At 46.6% G+C, this 16,678-nt stretch overlaps 1 protein-coding gene, 2 non-coding genes and 1 pseudogene across 30 annotated transcripts in view; all 4 read left to right on the top strand.

The window, feature by feature from the left end:
* The window catches only part of TEX14 (testis expressed 14, intercellular bridge forming factor), a 154,599-nt gene that overhangs the window by 27,406 nt on the left and 110,515 nt on the right, over positions 1–16,678 (top strand). The gene's annotated exons all lie outside the window — the stretch shown is intronic.
* Positions 3,232–3,446, top strand: LOC127484575 (small nucleolar RNA U3). The gene has a single exon (XR_007911629.1). It is a non-coding gene; the product is annotated as a small nucleolar RNA U3 (small nucleolar RNA).
* On the top strand, positions 11,254–11,468 carry LOC127484576 (small nucleolar RNA U3). The gene has a single exon (XR_007911630.2). It is a non-coding gene; the product is annotated as a small nucleolar RNA U3 (small nucleolar RNA).
* LOC127484579 (small nucleolar RNA U3) lies at positions 15,655–15,821 on the top strand (annotated as a pseudogene).

Raw genomic sequence — 16,678 nt, 5'->3', positions numbered from 1 at the left:
AAAATCTAAACAGTAAATTTAGACATGAAATGTTCTCTGCTACTGCAGTCATACTGCTCATTAGAAGTCTTAAAGCCTTGTTAGGAGGCTGGTTTTCTTCCTTCCTTCCTTCCTTTTTTTTGAAAGGCAGAGTAGACAGTGAGAGAGAGAGACAGAGAGACAGGTCTTCCTTTGCCGTTGGTTCACCCTCCAATGGCCGCCGCGGCAGGCCTCCACGCTGATCTGATGGCAGGAGCCAGGTACTTCTGGTCTCCCATGGGGTGCAGGGCCCAAGCACTTGGGCCATCCTCCACTGCACTCCCGGGCCACAGCAGAGGGCTGGCCTGGAAGAGGGGCAACCGGGACAGAATCCAGCGCCCCGACCGGGACTAGAACCCGGTGTGCCGGCGCCGCAAGGCGGAGGATTAGCCTAGTGAGCCACGGCGCCGGCCCTTTTTTTTTTTTTTTTTTTTTTTAAGATTTATTTACTTGAAAGGCAGAGAAGGAGGGAGAGACAAAGCGATCGATCTTCCATCTGCTCATTCACTCCCCAAATGGCCACAACGGCTGGGGCTGGGCCAGGTCAAAGCCTGGAGCCAGGAGCTTCATCCGGGTCTCCCACGTGGGTTCAAGGACCCAAGCACTAGGACTATCTTCCGCTGCTTTCACAGATGCATTAGCAGGGAGCTGGCTTGGAAGTAGAGCAGCCGGGACTTGAACCAGTGCCCACATGGGATGCTGGCGTTGCAGGTAGCAGCTTTACCGGCTACACCATACTGCCGACCCTGGCTGTTTTTATTTTTGATTTGTGCTGGAAAACCATAGGTCTTGCCACTACCAGGCTCCTATGATCTCTCACAGGCCACCTACCTTTGCTTTTAGCTGATTTCCCTTTCTCCTTCTGTTCCGCTCCATCTGGTGAGATTTATGAGACCTGTGGTTGACTGAGATTTTAAGTTTTTTATTTTTCTTAAAGACTATTTGAAAGGCAGAGTTACAAAGAGGCAGAGAGGGAGAAGGCTTCCATCCGCCTTCCGCCATCTGCCAATCCAAAGCCAAGAGCCAGGAACCTTTTCCAGGTATCCCATGTAGGTGCAAGGCCCAAGGACTTGGGCCATTTTCCACTGTCTTCCCAGGCCATAGCAGAGAGCTAGGTCAGAAGAGGAACAGCTGGGACTTGAACTGGCACCCATATGGAATGCTGGTACTACAGGCAACAGCTTTACCTGCTAGGCTGCAGTGCTGGGCCCAAGACAAGGCTCTTGGATGAAAGTGACTGGAAGGTGCTTTCTAACTTCAAAATAGAAGGAACTGCTCTGACAACAGATATGTCCCAGATTTGTCCAGATTGGCCCAACACTGTCCATTTCTCTGAAGGGAATTTAAATAGAGCATTTGACGTTTTCCAGGGAGGGCTGTCTGTAGAGATGGTTAGATGAGATGACTGATATGCTGGCATGACACAATCAGAAATGTGGTTGATTGAGAACACTGTTCTGCAAATGTCCACATAGCACTGTGCTCCCTGGCAAGAAGGAAGATGTGGGATGGGAGCCATTTATACAGCAGGTAGTCAGTGACTAAAAAGAATCACACATCATATATGAAATTTTTGAGGAATTCTTTGAGAAACTAACTTTTTCCAGAAGTAAATGGGTAGGCTTCCTAAGCGTTTTAGAAGACAGGAAGGGGGCCAGCATTGTGGCATAGCGGGTAAAGCCTCTACTTGAAAGCCGGCATCCCAATTGGAATCCCAGTTGACCCAGCTACCTGCTAATGGCCTGGAAAAGCAGCAGAGGATGGCCCAAGTCCTGAGGCCCTGCACCCACCTGGGAGACTCGGATGAAGTTCCTGGCTTCCTTGTAACCATTTGAGGAATGAACCAGCAGATGGAAGGTCTCTCTCTGCAACTCTTTGTTTTTTTGTTAAAGATTTATTTGATTTTATTTTTAATTAGACAGAGTTATAGACAGTGAGAGACAGAGAAAGGTCTTCCTTCCATTGATTCACTCCCCTAATGGCTGCCACAGTTGGTGCTGTGCCGATCTGAAGCCAGGAGCCAGGTGCTTCCTCCTGGTCTCCCATGTGGGTGCAGGGACCCAAGCACTTGGGCCATCCTCCACTGCCTTCCCGGGCCACAGCAGAGAGCTGGACTGGAAGAGGAGCAACCGGGACTAGTACCTGACGCCCTAACCGGGCCCAAGTCCTTGGGCCCCTGCACCCGCATGGGAGACCTGGAAGAAGCTCCTGGCTCCTGGCTTTGGATTGGCGCAGCTCCGGCCGTTGCGGCCATCTGGGGAGTGAACCAACAGATGGAAGACTTCTCTCTCTCTCTCCCTCTCCTCTCTCTGTGTAACTCTGACTTTCAAATAAAATAAATAAATCTTTTTAAAATAATCTTTTTAAAAAAGATTTATTTATTTGAAATGCAGAGTTAAAGAGAGGAAGAGCCAGAATCTTCCATTTGCTGGTTCACTCCCCAAATGCCTCTATGCCTGGCCTGAACAAGGATAAAGTCAGGAGTCTGGAACTCCTTGTCAGTCTCGCACATGGATTGCAGGGGTCCATAGCAGGGAGCTGAATTAGAAGCGGAGCAGGTGGGACTCCAACTGGCATTACAGGCGGCAGTTTAACCCACTGCACCAGAACGCTGGCCCCGGGGGACCATTGGGTTTACAGAAAGAACACCTACTAATTTAGTGCCAGACAGTCTTGGTTGCCAGATGTCCTTCCTTCAGATGCCATAGCAAGCATCTGCAAGAAAGGGGAACTCATCAATCCTTGTCGTCAATAGACGACCATTTATGATTGCTACGACTGTGGTTGTGTGACATTAGGAATGCGCACCCCTTGCCCTCTTCCTCCTTCTCTCTTCCAAGGCAAAGGAAACTGGGTCTCCCCACGCAGCCAGCGGTCCAGTCATCTCTTCACGATGGTTGGGCAGAACCTCCTGGATCTGCCGCGGGCGGGACCGGGGCGGTGGGTGGGGCGACAGAGGCGGCGTGTGAGTGGCTGCTGCGGAGCCGTATGTTAATAATGCACTGGGCTGCTTTGCCACGTTCCTCAACTACTTAAAAGTAAAAACTGTGTTTTGAACAGTATCAAGTGAGCAGATATAAAAAAAAAAACTGAAAAAGCAAACGGTCTAACCTGCCCCCCAAAATGAAAAGAAAACAAAAGCACAAGAGAACTCACCGTCACTCAGAAGTGTGTGGCGTGCGCAGGCCCGGCGGAGGCGGCAGGGTGTGGGTCAAGACTATACTTTCAGGGATCATTTCTATAGTTCGCTACTAGAGAAGTTTCTCTGAACGTGTAGAGCACCGGAAACCACGAGGAGGAGGCGCAGCGTCGTCCCCTGAGCGTGAAGCCGGCTCTTGGTGCCGCCTCGCTGCGGCCGCCATTTGCCATTGATGATCGTTCTCGTCTCCCTCCGGGGAGCGAGAGGGGGAGGACGCAGTCTGAGTGGTTCCCGTCTTTAATGCTGGTTTTTAATAGCAGGTTTATTATTTTCTCAGTATGGGGGTAGGGCAGGTGTCTTTGCTGAAAAAGCGATTGGGAGCTATTTTAATTCTTCATAGGCTTTTTTTGCTTTGTTTTTAGGGAAACCTAGGCTTTTTAGTACGTCCCGGAGTGCTCTAGGTTCGTGGGTAGTCCCATATTTCCCAGCGCTTCGTTGTTGGGTTACTGGTGGTTACTCCTTCATGCAGGGTGGGCAGTGAGAGACTGAGAGAAAGGTCTTCCTTTGCGGTAGGTTCACTCCCCAATGGCCACTGCAGCCGGCGCACCGCGCCGATCGGATGGCAGGAACCAGGTATTTCTGGTCTCCCATGCGGGTGCGGGGCCCAAGTACCTGGGCCATCTTCCACTGCATTCCCTGGCCACAGCAGAGAGCTGGCTTGGAAGAGGGGCAACCGCGGCAGGCGGAGGATTAGCTTAGTGAGCCGTGGCGCCGGCCAACCCTTCACTTCTGTGGTGTGTTCTTATAGCACCACTTTGTCCACATTCTGAACGAGTTAGTAGCTGAAACCATAGTCTTAATGATGGTGGTATTTAAACTGGATATTGACGCATTGTTTTATTTTATTTTGAGATTTAAAAGTATTAGAATCAAGGATCTCCAGCCAGAGCGGCATGGAGGGGGCTTCCAAGAGAGGAAAACCCAAAGGGGACTGGTGGCAGTCGGCTTTAAGTACAATTTCGCAGGAGAAAAAAAATTGCTGATTAGATTGGCATTCAGTTACCTGGTGGGGACAAAAACCAAAAGACTCATTGACAATTCTCCATCCTTTGACAACGTTATTTTAAATGGAAACCATGAAGTACAATTCATTCTTGGTGCAGGACAGTTCTGTGGGTTTTGACAAATGTATGCCTGTACCCGTCATCATACACAATGGTTCACAGCCCTGAAAAATCCCTGTTGTTCATTCTATTGATTGCTACTGTGAAAACCTGGCCACTGCTTGTCTTTTACTGTCTCTATTATAGTTTTGCTTTTCCAGACTATCAAATGGTTAAACTCTTACGGTGTGTAGGCTTTTAAGGTTGGCTTCTTTCACTTAAGAATGTGCATTTTAGTTTCCTCCATGATATTTTGTGGCTTGATAACTCGTTTTTTAAAAATTTGCTAAACAATATTCCTTTGTATGAGTGTATCACAATTTATTTAACTATTCTATTGAAAAACATGTTAATTGCTTCCAAGTGTTGGCAGTTAGGAATACAGTAGCTATAAATATGCACATGCAGATTTTCGTGTGAACATGTGTTCGACTCATAGCAAGTAAATACCAAGGCACACTACTGCTGGATCTTATAAGACTTTTTGATATGAAAGAAACTGCCAAACTGTCTCAGTGGCTGTACTGAGGCCAGTGGTTAAGACACCACATGAAATACCTGCATCCCATATCTGAGTGCTGGGTCTCAATCTTAAGTACAGAAAGAGCAGGTGATGGCTCAAGCACTTGCCACCCACATGGAAGACCCAGATAGAGTTCCTGTGTCCTGGCTTCAGCCTGGCCCAGCCCTGAGGCATTTGGAAAGTGAATAAATGAGATATCTCCTTCTCTCTCTCTCCTCTTTCCTTTCCTTTCCTTTCCTTTCCTTTCCTGTCCTGTCCTGTCCTGTCCTTTAACAGGCAGAGTTAGACAGTAAAAGAGAGACAGAGAAAGGTCTTCCTTCCATTGGTTCACCCCCAAAATGGCCGCTACAGCGGATCTGAAGCCAGGAGCCAGGTGCTTCTCCTGGTCTCCCATGCAGGTGCAGGGCCCAAGCACTTGGGCCATCCTCTACTGCCTTCCTGGGCCACAGCAGAGTGCTGAACTGGAAGAGGAGCAACCGGGATGAGAACCTGGGGTGCCGGTGTCACAGGCGGAGGATTAGCCTAGTGAGCTGTGGCGCCGGTCTCTCCTTTCAAATAAGAAAAAAAAAATTTAAAACTTTAAAGCAACAAACAAAGTGGCTATGTCATATTGTGTTCCCACCAGCAATGAATGAAAATTCTTTTTGCTCCTCCACAGCACTTGTCAGTGTTTTGGAATGTACTCATTCTTGTAGGTGTGTAGTGGCATCTCATTATTTTGTTAATGTTTTCCCAGTATAAAGGAACTTTAATATTTAAATTTTAATGTAGTGATACTAAATACTGGTGATATATATAGCCAAATGAATGTTATTACAATAAAAATAATTTGAGCATAGCAATTGAAGTTATCTTGTGGTTCACCAGTAAGTCCCGTTGTTCCCTTGTAGAATAACTGACACACTAGTCCAGATTCACATCCCCTGTGCTGTAATGACTCTATATCTCAGTTTCCTCTGCTCTAGAATGAACAATACCTACAGTGAAAACAATTAAATGACCTGTGTGTATTCCTATAAAGCTTTCAACAGAGAGCCTGGCACAATATTGACATCTTAGCAGGTTTTGCTTATTATTATTAACCTTTTGCCATTGTTTTACCAGTGGTTTGTAGAGGCTGTTAGGGGCAGCCAAACCACTCAGATCCCATATATCTCTGACTCTACACAGATTCTTTTAGGCTTCTGAGGTCAGCATCTGTACTGTATTTTTTTTTTTTTTTACAGATTTTATTTATTTACTTTAAAGTCAGAGTTACACAGAGAGAGGAGAGGCAGAGAGGTCTTCCATCTGCTGGTTCACTCCCCAGCACTTCAGGCCAGGGTGTTAACCCACTGTTCCACTGCGCCAGCCCTGTGGACTTATTTTGAGGTAAAGGGGAAAAAAAAAAAAAAAAACCCAGACTGTAAATCACTGATTCTCAATAGAAATAGTGTCATATTAACCTGCCAGCTTAAGTTGTAAAGTTTATGACAAATCACAGCATATATTCCCTGTCACTTCAAAGATAGCAGATTACAGTCTTCAGAAATGTCCACGAAAGCCCGGGCTTTCTTTTCCTGGTATCAGGGACATGTCTGTTTTGGAACTGCCAAGGTGCCACCTACACTGATTGTCATTAAAGAGCATTTCAGGAATAGGAAACAAGAGGTGGAAAGGCCTTTGTTGGTGGGGGCATATATATAACAGAGTTGTAAGAAGTAAGTGAGGTTACATCTGTGGCTGTTACTTGGAATAAGAGAGCCCTATCCCCCAACAGTAGTTTTTGTTACTACTAGTAACATGGAAGCATGAGCCTATCAAAGAGGGATAGAATGAAAATGCCAGGGAAAGGTTCTGATCTTAAACAGGCTGCATTCAGCAGGGATTTTCTGAAGCTGTATGTAGAGCTGCAGTATGCAGTGTGCCTAGTTCAGTCTAAAGAGAGACCTCATCTATCTTGGACAAGGGGAGGGGATTTGCCCAAGATTTCATAAACCGGTAATTGAAGACTATACTGGACCAAGGCCATCTAGCTCTAAAGAACATCACCTAGCTCCAACGCCATGCTTCTATGGAGCTAATAGAGATGTTAAAAATATGACACTAGGTGCCAGCACTGTGGCATTAACAGGTAAAGCCATCACCTGTGGCACCAGCATCCCATGTGAGTGCTGATTTGAGTCCTGGCTGCTCCACCTCTGATGCAACTCCCTGCTAATGCACCTGGGAAAACAGCAGAAGATGGTCCAAGTACTTGGGCCCCTACCCCCATGTGGGAGACCCAGATGAAACTCCTGGCTCCTGCCATCAGCCTAGCCCAGTCCTGGCTGTTGCAGCCATTTAGGGAGTGAACAGTGGATGGAAGATTCTCTTTCTCTCTCTGTGTAAGTAAATCTTCAAAAACAAAAACCAACCCAAAAAGAAAAAAAACACGACATCATGTGAGCATTTGGCCTAGTGGTTAAGATGCTGCTTGGGGCACCATCCCATATTGGAGTGCTGAGTCCCGGTTCCACTTTGGGTTCCAGTCTGCTAGGGGGCACCCTGGGAGGCAGCAGTGATGACTCAAGTGGTTGGGTCCCTGCCACTCACTTGAGAGACATGAATTGAGTTTCCAGCTTCTAGATTTGACCCTGGCTATTGCAGGCATTTAGGGAGTGAACCAGAGGATGGAAGTGTACTATTTCTTTGTCTCTGTCTCTTAAATAAATAAAAAGTTAAAGAATAACACCTAATGTAATTCTCCAGCTATTAGTCTTCATTTGAAGGGGCTGGCTTGCAAAACGTGTTTGCAAACTATAGAAATGATCCCTGAAAGTATAGTCTTGGGCTGGCTTTCAAAACGTGTTTGCCGATTTTTCTAAGATTGTCACATCTCCCCAGTAAGCAAAACACATGTGGTTTTCTTTTCCTCACAAAGGTCTTATCAGGGCCTGTGCCACAGCTCACTAGGCTAATCCTCTGCCTGTGGTGCTGGCACTCCAGGTTCTAGTCCCAGTTGGGGCGCCGGATTCTGTCCCGGTTGCTCCTCTTCCAGTCCAGAACTCTTCTGTGGCCCGGGAAGGCAGTGGAGGATGGCCCAAGTGCTTGGGCCCTGCACCCGCATGGGAGACCAGGAGGAGACACCTGGCTCCTGGCTTCGGATCCGCTGTAGCGGTCATTTTGGGGGTGAACCAATGGAAAGAAGACCTTTATCTCTGTCTCTCTCTCTCACTGTCTAACTCTGCCTGGAAAAAAAAAAAGGCCTTATCAGGAATTTTTTTTTCAAATTTTTAGTTTTATATTTCATTTATGTGAAAAGCTGGGAGAGAGAGACAGAAAGAGACCTCCTACCATCTGGTCCACTACCAAAATGCCCACAAGAGCCAGGATCCAGGAACTTCATCTGGGTCTCCCGTGTGGATGGCAGGAACCTAAGTACTTGAGCCACCACCTGCTGCTGACAGGGTGTCCTTTAGCAGAAAGCTGGAATCAGGGGTGGATCCAGGACTCAAACCTAGGCCCTCTGATACGGGATGTGGGAAATCCTAAATGGCATCTTATAAAAAAAAAAATTCAGTTCAGTTCTTGTTAGAGCTTTTATTTAGTTATCATTTATCAATTATTTGAAAGGCTGATAGAGCAGTACAGAGACAGAGAGAGAAACAGAGATATCTTCCATCTGCTGGTTCACTCCTCACATGTCCTCAACAGCTAGGGCTGGGCCAGGCTAAACCCAGGAGCCAGGAACTCAGTCCTGGTCTCTCACATGGGTGGCAGGGACTCAAGCACTTGGGCCATTGTCTGCTGCCTCCCAGTTGGGAAGCTGGAATCAGACGTGGAGCTGCATCTCGAATCCAGGAACTCCAGTATGGGATGTGGGCATCCCCAAGAGCATTAACCACGTGCCTAATGCCCACCCCTAAGTGGAGGGTTTTTTGTTTGTTTGTTTTTTAATATCTTTTTTTTTCTAACCTAACAGACAGGTTCTCTAAAAGCAGGTTAGTGTCCTCGTACATTTCAGAGCTTGTCTTCAGCCCAGAGTTTCAGTGTTTGGGCTCTTTTTCTTAAAATTACTCTAAGCTAAAGTTTCTTCTTTGTTGGTCTTAAAGGGATCTGTTTCTCTTTCTTTTTTGAAACATAACAGAGCTTGTGACTCTAGTGCTACAGTCATTTTCCTCAGGAGCTCTCACATGTAGGTTTGTTTTCATCTACTAAGACCCTTTCTGTGCTATGGCCAAGGCTGGAGACTAAGTAGCAACTCAGTAGGAGTCCTTCTCCCTGTCTGGAGAGGCAGGAACGAAGATCAGGTAATCACCCAAAGGAAAATAAAACCACAGCCGTGATAGGTGCTGCAAAGGAGAGGTCTACATGTGTGAGGATCAGAGGTTCCAAGATCTAAAGAAATAAAAATAGTTAACAATGGAAAGAGGATAAGGAAGAACATTTCTTTCTTTTTTTTTTTTTTTTTTTTTAATGGGAGAGCAGAGAACAGATGTGAGCTGAAATGGATGGTGGGAGAGGCAGAGGGGAAGCCAAGACCTGCAGGCAGGACTTTGTTAAGAGATGGTCACAGGTTTGACCTTGATCCTGACAGTAGGGAGATGCCGCTGAAGTATTCAGTGGAGTAGAGTTAAGTTGGTAACATCAAGAACTGAGGCTTTACCCTCTTAGCAAGCCAACAAGTGATCTGATACAGTTTTGTGGGTGCTGGAAGAAGATAATAGACCCCTGGGTTAGAGAGAAAGGACACGTTATCACTCCTGCAATAACAATAAAGTATTGTCATTTTTACACCTGAATCCCAGTTCCTACAGAGTGATGTGAAAGGCCAAGTAATGCCTGCCTACTCTGGGTTGCCTGATGGGCCAAGAGCTTAACAAACTCAAGCTTAGGGAACCTGAGTCTTGTAGAATGGACTGTAAACCTTCCTGATCTTTATGCCACAGGAAAGACATATTCTTTCTTCATAGATTTGAGAGACTAAGAGCTTCCGTCTGCTTGTTCTCTCCCCAAATGCCTGAAACTGATGGGGCTGGGCCATTTGAAGCTAGGAGCCTTGAACTCAATATGGATCTCTCCCATATGAGTGGCAGAGAACCAGGTACTTGAGTTGTCACCTGCTGCCTCCCAGGGTATACATTAGCAGGAAGGAGCTGGTACTCAAACCCTTGCACTCATATATGACATTTGGGTGTGCCAAGGGTTGTTATTTATTTATTTTTAGAAGACTTACTTCAGGGCTGGTGCTGTGGCATAGGGGATAGAACCGGGACTAGAACCAGCATCCATATTGGATGCCGGTGCCGCAGGCAGAGGTTTAACCAAGTGAGCCACAGCACTGGCCCGAACCAGGCATTCTAACATGGATGTGGACCTCCCAAACAGCAGCTTAACCAGCTGCACCACAGTCTCCATTCCTCTTAATAAACAAGAGAAATCTCATTTAACCTAGTTTTGGGGGTAAGGGGTGGTATAAGAGAAAGTGTGAAACCTTTCAGAATCACTGAGATATGTTATATTATTATTAAGAACAATATGGCACTTATTTATATATATTTTTTCTTTTAAATACTAAGGCTAAAGGAAACAACTAAAGGGGCTGGTGTTGCAGGGCAGCAGGTTTGACCACCCTGTGTGAGGCCAGCATCCCATATGACCATCAGCTGAAGTTCAGGCTACTCTACTTCCAATCCAGCTCGCTGTTGAGGTCCAGGAAAAGCAGGGAAGGATGGCCGAAGTGTTTGGCCTCCTGCACCCTTGTGGGAGACCCAGATGGGGTTCTGGGCTCCTGGCTTAGGCCTGGCCCAGCTCCAGTCTTTGTGAGCATTTGGGGAGCGAACTAGTGGATGGAAGATTGCTTTCTCAGTCTCTTTCTCTCTCCTCTCTCTGTAACTCTGCCTTTCAAAAAAATAATAAGTCTTCATTTAAAAACCAGCTAAAAATGAACTGTGATCTCTCTCTAGATAGAAAAATTGAAAACTATAAGGCTGAAAACTGAAACAGTACAAGAATGTACAAAATCACTGTTAAAAGCACATCCCAGCGAAGCATTTTTACAATACCCCGCCTATTAGCTTCAAAGCTCAGAATCTTCACTGTAAAGAAGAAAAGCCACCCACCGAGGTCGCGGTCGGGTTTCAGATTAATTTGACGCTCGGGGCCACACCCTCCACCTTGAACTGTCGTTAGCGGCAGAGACAGTCGCTCCTGATTGGCTGTCGCGCCTGTCAGATGCTAATCGGGCTCCTGCAGGTTTAGTTCTTTTTCCCATTTTTAATGTAGCGTCGGAAGTGTTGGGAATGCGGTTTGGAAGCTGTCTCTGAAGCAGCCCTTCAGGAGTGCGTCTGTGGAGACTTTGTAAAGGGAGATCAGCGCGGACACTGTCTCGCCATCGCTTACAAGTGCGTGGCGTGCGCGGGCCCGGCGGAGGCGGAGGGGTGTGGGTCAAGACTATACTTTCAGGGATCATTTCTATAGTTCGCTACTAGAGAAGTTTCTCTGAACGTGTAGAGCACCGGAAACCACGAGGAGGAGGCGCAGCGTCGTCCCCTGAGCGTGAAGCCGGCTCTTGGTGCCGCCTCGCTGCGGCCGCCATTTGCCATTGATGATCGTTTTCGTCTCCCTCCGGGGAGCGAGAGGGGGAGGACGCAGTCTGAGTGGTTCCCGTCTTTAAATCTGGTATCTAAGGAAAGTTTGGTGCTTGTTTTCCATTTATATACTAGTACCACTATTTTAGGTTTAGTGGTGCTATGTAAGAACTTAAACGACTCCACTTTTCACAGGGTTGTTTGCTAATGTGTTTGGGGAATTAGTGCAAGAAGGCACAAGTCCACTCCTTGCAGCTGAGGTTGTTTTTTTTTTTTTTAATTTCCTTATATGGTCAGCGTTCCTTTCTGGGAATCATTATGCTGTGATTTTACTCCTTAGTATTTTGAGCAGGACTTAGACAATGTAAATCTCTGTTTTTTTTTTTTTTTTTTTTTGAGCAAAGACACATCCTTTATTCCAAGATAAATACAGAGCTCAATTAGTATTCCCCACCAACATCACAAGGGAGGGGGACTAGACAGCATTCAGGTGTGATGATGTCAAATCTAATGGGTACAGGAACTGCTAAGATCAAGGTCTAGAATATTAGCCCTAGACTTAAGTGAGGGTTTATCACTCTTAACCTCTTCGAGGCTGTGTCAGATTCCATAGCCGAAATAGATAGCAAACCCAATCAGCATCCAGATCCCAAATCCGGCCCAGGTTACAGCAATGTCTCATTGCTCCTTAGGGCACCACTCAGATTCCTTTGTTTCCTCTTCAACCTCTGCAGCACTGCAGCTCCTGCCCACTTCTCTCCGTAGGGGTTTACTTCTGTCCAGTCCGTTTTTTAAGTCATTCCCACAACTTTGTCTCTAGGCCAAACCCTGAGTCCTTACTGTAGGTTATGTGCCTGGGGATGAGGACTCACAATAAAGAGAATGGAAAAGAATTAGTACTCAAGGCTGTGTAGCTTTTGAAGAACCTTTAAGATTCTCTCAGCCTCTTAATGGTTCTGTCCGACATTTTAAATATATTTTATTTTTATTTGTCAGGCAAAGAGAGGGTTTGCATTAGTAGAAAGAGCAGTGTCCAGAGCTTTTTTGTTTTAATACAATTAAATTTTTTTTTTTTTTTGACAGGCAGAGTGGACAGTGAGAGAGAGAGACAGAGAGAAAGGTCTTCCTTTTGCCGTTGGTTCACCCTCCAATGGCCGCCGCGGCCGGCGCGCTGCGGCCGGCGCACTGCGCTGATCCGATGGCAGGAGCCAGGAGCCAGGTGCTTTTCCTGGTCTCCCATGGGGTGCAGGGCCCAAGCACTTGGGCCATCCTCCACTGCACTCCCTGGCCACAGCAGAGAGCTGGCCTGGAAGAGGGGCAACTGGGACAGAATCCGGCGCCCCAACCGGGACTAGAACCTGGTGTGCCGGCGCCACTAGGCGGAGGATTAGCCTAGTGAGCCGCGGCGCTGGCCACAATTAAATTATTTTTAAAGCTTTTATTTATTTATTTGAAAGCAGATATTTATTTATTTATTTGGGGCCGGCATTATGGCATAGTAGGTTAATCTGCTGCCTGCAATGGCCAGCATCCCATATAGGTGCTGGTTCATGTCCTAGGTGCTCCACTTCCAATCCAGCTCCCTGTTCCTGGCCTCAGCCTGGCCCAGCCGTGGCTATTGCTGCCATCTGGGGAGTAAACTAGTGGATGGAAGATCTCTTTCTCTTTCAAATAAATAAATAAATCTTAAAAAAAAGATTTATTTATTTATTTATTTGAAAGGCTAAGTTAGAGAGAGGGAGAGAGATCTTCATCCACTGGTTTACTCCCCAGACAGCCATAAATGGCCAGAGCTGGGCCAGGCTGAAGCCAGGAGTCTGGAACTCCACATTGCACAGGTGGGTGGCAGGGCCCAAGCACTTGGGCCATCTTCTGCTGTTTTCACAGGCACATTCACAGGGAATCGGATAGGAAGTGGAGCATCCAGGAGTCCAACCAGCACTGCTACAGGAAGCCTGCATCACAGGCAGCAGCTTTACCTTCTGTTCCAAAATGCTGACCCTTGTCCAGAGCTTTAGTCAGCCAAAGGTGATGAGTTAACTAAACCTGTGGCCTAGTCTAAGTTTTTGTTTTGTTTGCTATGCCCTAACACAGGCTGCTGTGGTCTGTCTCACATATGCCTTGCAGCAGCCTCAGAACTGGGCTCCACTACTTCAAACCTCTCAGCGGCTCCCCTTCAAACTTAAAATCCAGACACCCCTATCCTGGCCTTGTCTTGGCCTCCAAAACCCACCTGTGTCTGGTACATCCCTGCCCTTCCCCTCAACTCCTCAAACCATATGCTCTCTATCACTGTCTTAGTGTTGCTGGGACACACCACCTTGTTTCCTGCATCTGGCCTTTGCATTAATTGCTTTCTCTGCTTAAGATATGTTTTTCTCTGATTATCAGGCAGCTACCTATTTTTTTAACCACTAAAGTCTTGGCTTAAATGTAATCTTCAAAGAGAGCTTCCATAAGCACTCAGACCTGAAGTAGCTACTGAGTCCCTCTCTGTGTCACTGCTGTTGGAATTTTCTGTGTGCCTCACTAGCTTGCATTCTCTTGTATATTTGCTATTGTCTTTCTCTCTTACTGGAAGGTGAGCTCTGTGTGTAACGACCTTTATGTATCTGTGCCCTCTGCCTCTGTGTACTCCTTACCTAGAAAGAGAAGCAAATAGAAAAGCTAGATCACGGTCAAGATCTTAATTTCTGGTGCCTGACCTACCATCTATATGACTTTAGGCAAGTTATGTAATCTTTCAGCACCTCAGTTTCCTCATCTGTAAAACTGCGATGATTCATCATTGTATTTACTTCATCTGTAACACACTTAAAATGATGCTGGTATGTGACAGGCCATTAATAAATAGTAGGTAATATTGCTATAGTTGGCACTCAAGTATTTGTTCAGTGCAGAAATAATGTCAAATCCATGAAACTTTTTAAAGATTTTATTTATTTGAAGGAGTGACAGCAGTCTTCCATCTACTGGTTCAATTTCCAAATGCCTGCAACAGCCAGGGCTGATCCAGGCCAGAACTAGGAATCCAATACTCTGTCCAGGTTTCCCACATGGGTGGCAGGGACCCAAGTACTTGGGCCACCATATGCTGCTTTTGTGAGTACATCAGCAGGGAACTGGATCAGAAGAGGAGCAACCAGGACTCAAACCAGCATTCTAGTATGGGATGTTTGCCTCTCAAGTGGTGGCTTAACTCTGCACCACAATGCCCACCCCTGAGATTTATTTATATACTTATTTTTTTTTAATGATTTATTTTATTTATTTGAAAGACAGAGTTACAGAGAGAGGCAGAGACAGAGAGAGGTCTTCCATCCGCTGGTTCACTCCCCAAGTGGCCGCAATGGCTGGAGCTGCTCCAATCTGTAGCCAGGAGCCAAGAGCTTCTTCCGGGCCTCCCATGTGGGTGCAGGGGCCCAAGAACTTGGACCATCCTCTGCTGCTTTCCCAGGCCATAAAAGAGAGCTGGATCGGAAGAGCAGCAACCGGGATTAGAACCGGCGCCCACATGGGATGCCAGCACTTCAGGTCAGGGCTTTAACCCGCTGTGCCACAGCACCGGCCCTTTACTTTTTAATTGCATAAATCATTTTACTACAAGGATCAAAAGTTACATGGTCAAATGTGACCCCTTAAGACTGATTTTCATGTGTACTGTCAACTTTATCAAAATCATCAATGCTCCCAGAATATTTACCATATTGAAAAAACAATTTAATGCTACCGAAAAGTGATGTTGGGACCAGCATTGTGGAATAATGAGTAAAGCTGCTGCCAGCAATACTGGCGTTCCCTGTGGGCACCAGTTCAAGTTCTGGCTGCTCCACTTCCGATCCAACTCTGTGCTGTAGCCTGGGAAAGCAGTAGAAAATGACCCAGGTCCTTAGGCCCCTGGAAGACCCGGAAAGAGGCTCCTGGCTCCAGGTCAGCGCAGCTCCAGCCATTGTGACCATTTAGGGAGTGAAACAGCAGATGGGAGACCTCTTTCTCTGTCTCTGCCTCTCTGTGACTCTGCCTTTCAAATAAATAAATCTTTAAAAAAAAAAAAAAGATGAGGGCTGTGATTGGCTGTTACCCAGCATTATGTTACTTAGCATGGCTGTTTAAAAAACCCATTTTCATTTAAAAAGTTAAAATGCATTGTTAAATGATAGTATTAAAAAAAATGGTACTGCAAAGCCTGTTGACCTATTTATTTTCCCTGAAGACATGCTTTGGGGGAGTGGACCAAACAGAGGTGACAAGGTCCAGCCTAAGGCTATACTTTCAGGAATCACTTCTGTAGTTTGCTACTGGAGAGGTTTCCCTGAACATGTAGAGCACTGATAGGCCATGAGGAGGCACAGCATCTCTCCATAAGCGTGAAGTCTGCTCACGTTTGCTCTTGTTTGTCTGCCTATGGGGAGCAAGGAGGGGAGGGCACAGGTTTCCCTCGGAAGAATAGTAAGGATTTTTTTTTTAAAATTTATTTACTTATTTGAAATTCGGAGTTACACAGAGAAGGAGAGGCAGAGAGAGAGAGAGGTCTTCCATCTGCTGGTTCACTCCCCAGTTGGCCACAACGGCCTGAGCTGTGCTGATCTGAAGCCAGGAGCCAGGAGCTTCCTCCGGGTCTCCCATGTGGGTGCAGAGGCCCAAAGACTTGGGCTGTCTTCTATTGCTTTCCCAGGCCCTAGCAGAGAGCTGGATCGGAAGTGGAGCATCTGGGACTCGAACTGGCGCCCATAGGGATGCTGGCACTGCAGACGGCGGCTTTACCCACTGTGCCACAGCTCCAGCCCCAAGTAGTAAGGATTCTGAGTCCAGTCCCCAGCATTATCCTGTCGGTACAGTCTAAATGTTTGTGTTGGTCATGTGGTGCTAATTGGCTGGGAGCTGGGTTAGAAGTGAAACAGCTGGGACTCCTACTGGTGTCCACATGGGTCTGGGTCTGCTCTCTTCAATATTTTTATTTAATTAATTCTTTGTTTCATGTCTGTATTCAGATGCATGATTAGGAGTGATAATGACAGCTTTCTCCAGTTCCGGGCAGTGAGGCTGAGGAATTAGAACAGGAGAATGACTGCAAAACCAAAGTGTGTCTCCTACACACAGCCCCCACCCTTTTGAAAGGCAGAGTGATGTAGGAGCTGAGGCAGGCTAAAACCTGGAACCTGGAACTCCATCCAGGTTTTCCACTTGGATAGCAGGGACCTAAGTAGTTGGACCATCATCCGGTTCCTCCCTAGGCACAGTAGCAGGAAGCTTAATTTGAAGCACTCTGATATGAGATGCGGGT

The sequence above is a fragment of the Oryctolagus cuniculus genome, chromosome 17 (genome assembly GCF_964237555.1).
Source record: "Oryctolagus cuniculus chromosome 17, mOryCun1.1, whole genome shotgun sequence".
Classification (NCBI taxonomy): Eukaryota; Metazoa; Chordata; class Mammalia; order Lagomorpha; family Leporidae; genus Oryctolagus; species Oryctolagus cuniculus.
Note: the sequence above shows the minus strand (reverse complement) of the source record. Positions and strands in the feature narration are given on the sequence as shown.